Source organism: Frankliniella occidentalis, unplaced genomic scaffold (assembly GCF_000697945.3).
Source record: "Frankliniella occidentalis isolate FOCC.00 unplaced genomic scaffold, Focc_3.1 Scaffold15, whole genome shotgun sequence".
In the NCBI taxonomy this organism is placed as follows: domain Eukaryota; kingdom Metazoa; phylum Arthropoda; class Insecta; order Thysanoptera; family Thripidae; genus Frankliniella; species Frankliniella occidentalis.
This window is the reverse complement of record NW_026267145.1, coordinates 2,526,206-2,529,242: the sequence shown is the minus strand read 5'-3', so window position 1 is coordinate 2,529,242 and position 3,037 is coordinate 2,526,206. Positions and strand designations below refer to the sequence as shown.

The window sequence follows — 3,037 nt, the reverse complement described above, 5'->3', positions numbered from 1 at the left end:
TGTTTTTTATTGTCTCTGCATTTCAATTGACCGCTTTTGGCAGGACGCCTCGCCACTTATTCTAAGTTACTTTCCACCTAACCTCCTATTTGCCACTTACGATACCACCTAGATGCCCCTTAACATCCACCTGGGGCTGGCTCTTCGATGCCACTTTGATGCCACCCAGGTCCACCTGCTTGCCACCTCTATGCCACTCGGCCGCATTCCACCTGGTTGCCACTTCCTTGCCCCTTACATGCCACTTCGTCCACCTCGCCACCTTGTTGCCACCTTAATGCCACCTTGCCACTTACTATTTTTCCCAGGGCGGCGGAGATTGAAATAGTCTGGCTGGGCAACAGCAGGATATAGCTTTCCAAGGTGCCGCCGCCGCCCCTCTCCCCTTCCTGGCCGACTTACCCTCCTATCCTGCTCGCGCCGTGGCGGCCGCAGAACCCACTCCATCTCCTCCACCGAAAGAAAAATCTACTAGCAATTTGCACCGCTTTTCCCCTTATTCCAGTCTGCCCCTATGCCGCCGCCACGGGGGGATTTCGGCTGCTTCCACGATCCATCGCTCATGCATGCACCGTGCAGCGAACGCTGTCGGACGGGAAGTACTTGCATATTACTCAAAGACTTCATTAATAATAATTCTCATGAAGAATTTTTGATATTCGTGAAATATTTAACTTGAAACAGTAGGTGCGAAGTCTCTCCTACGGTTGTTGCATTTATCATGAATTTCTGATGGGATGTTTGCAACAGCTCAATCGCTCACAAACAACAATATACGACGAAAAGTCGCTACACTTACCCGAAAAATAGAAACGGGAGAGGGGGAGCGGGACTAAACAGGGGTGTGAGTCTGCGCCCGCCGTTTCAGAGCTGAGAGTGATGACTGAAACGAGGAGGGTGGAGGAGGCCACCACACCCTAGGTCGGGATTAGTTCCGCTGCTGCTCCGTCGTGCCGTTCGGAGGCGGTTAGTGTGTTCCCGCCCGCGGCGGTGCCATTGCCCCCCCCCCCCCATTTCCATCCCCAAAGTCGTGTCCACTGCACGGCTGCACCCCATTACGGGCCGCCCCATCCATTTGCCTGGCGTGGCGTGGCGTGGCGCGCCGTGGCGTTTTTGTGGGGGCTCGCCTTTGGCCTGAACCACGTCGCACCCCCATTCGTCTCCTCCTCGGGCGCTGGTGAAGCAGCCCCTCCCCCCCCCTTACAGCAGTCGCTGCTGCTGCTGCTCCTGGCCCCCTCCACCTTGAATGGCGCACGACAATGTGACGAGGCATTCCCGCCGAGTTGGCGGCGGCGCGGCGCGCGCTGCTCTAGATCGTCAAAGCAGTGGGGTTAATTTGGGCGCACGTGCGGGCACACGTGTGCCCTCGACATCAGCCCTTGCCAGTTAATTTCCCCTCCAGCCATGCACACAATCTCTCGTGTGCCCTGCGCACACGCACACGCGCACGGAGACACTTACACTTACTGCGCACTCCAGCAGGCAGTTTCACTCACAAAGGCAGTGCCCCTCTGGGAGCCCCCTCCCCCCTCCTCTCCTCTACCGCTTCGCTGTGGGCGAATCGATATTAATTATTCGAAACAAGTATAAATTGCCGGTGCTCACGACGAGCAAGCGGGCGGCGCGCCACGGTCGAAAGGTATTATTACACTCATTATTATTTGTTCTGCCCCCCTCCCCTTTCAGCGCTGTTACTCTGAAAGCGTTCGATTAAGGAGGAGCGGGCTGATGGGCGCCGACTGAGGTGACGGATAAATACATTACGGAGCGTGCGACATTCTGTCACGACTCCGATACTTTCTGGACGCGTTGTGCCGTTGTATGTGGCGAAGGATTCCCACAAAAAAGTCACAATGTCATCATGTGCCCTGCAAACAACCCGATTGTCCTGAGTGTCACGAGGTCCTCTGACTGCGCCTGAGTGCTGCACTGAGAAAAAAGACCAAGTGTGTTCGTCGCATACTTTAGATGGTTCAGTCGTGCGTTTCACTTATGTTCCCGGTAGAAAATTATTAGTTCGTACTAGCCACTGAAATTTCGGATTTTGAGGCTTGGCAATAAATGTGTGAAGCCCCACGAAAAATCTTTTGCATCTGGAGAAAATCATTTAGGGCGCCCAAAACTTCAATTGTGAAACTAATCATCGTGATTTTACGAAATTTTGTCGGTTAATTTTCTATTGCGAAAACTTCGTTTTTAACCAATTACGGTAAATCGTTATTTTACGAATTGCTTTGTAAAATCCAAAGCTCCAACTAAAAGGTATTAATTTGTATATATTTTATCAATTTTTATGATTTATGATGACCCAAAAATTTGCATCCGTTACGAAATACTTTTGTAACTTTACGAACTGTTTCATAAATTGACACGAAATATTTTCGTAAATTATTTTTTACGAAGCACTTTGTAACAATTTTTTTCGTCAAAACACGAAAACTTTTTATAGTGGTTCGATCTAGGTAGGAACTACACTTTCATACTGCTTAGCGCAATTATTTTTTGTCATTTTGCTAGATGACTGCTGGCTAAGAGGTGTGTGTGTGTGAGAGAGTGGGTGGGTGGGTGGGTGAAAGAGAGAGCCAGAATAATCGTAGTCCCTGCGAAAAAATATCAATGATTTGGTGAAACCCTAATCTGAGCGGTGAGTCGCACTGCCAGTTCGGGCGCGGTGCTCATGACTCCCACACCGTCACTGCGGCGGCCCCCGGGAGCCCCGGGGCAGGAACCGAGCCCCCCTCTCTTGACTTGTCCTCCACCCCCGCCCCCGCAGGGCTCGGCGCGGCTCGGCGCGGCTCGGCGCGGCGCGAGCGAGGGGGTCTTAGCCGGAGAGTTGTTTTCAACCTCACCACGCAAACACGGCGCTGAAAACTATCCCCTCCCCCCCAGCGGCGGCGGCAGCGTGGTCTTCCCTCCCCGACCCGAGCCGAAGGCTGCCTTTGTGCGGCCGTCCTCTCATTGGCAGCGCGCCGCGCTCATGGACGGCGTTGCCGTGGCGACGGAGCGCCCGCCGGCCAATCAGCGGGCGGGGCCGGGC

General features: G+C 53.4%; 1 protein-coding gene across 1 annotated transcript in view; it reads left to right on the top strand.

Moving 5' to 3' along the window:
• LOC113205069 (threonine aspartase 1-like) overlaps window positions 1–3,037 on the top strand; it is a gene marked incomplete at its 5' end in the record, with an annotated part of 95,269 nt that overhangs the window by 14,161 nt on the left and 78,071 nt on the right.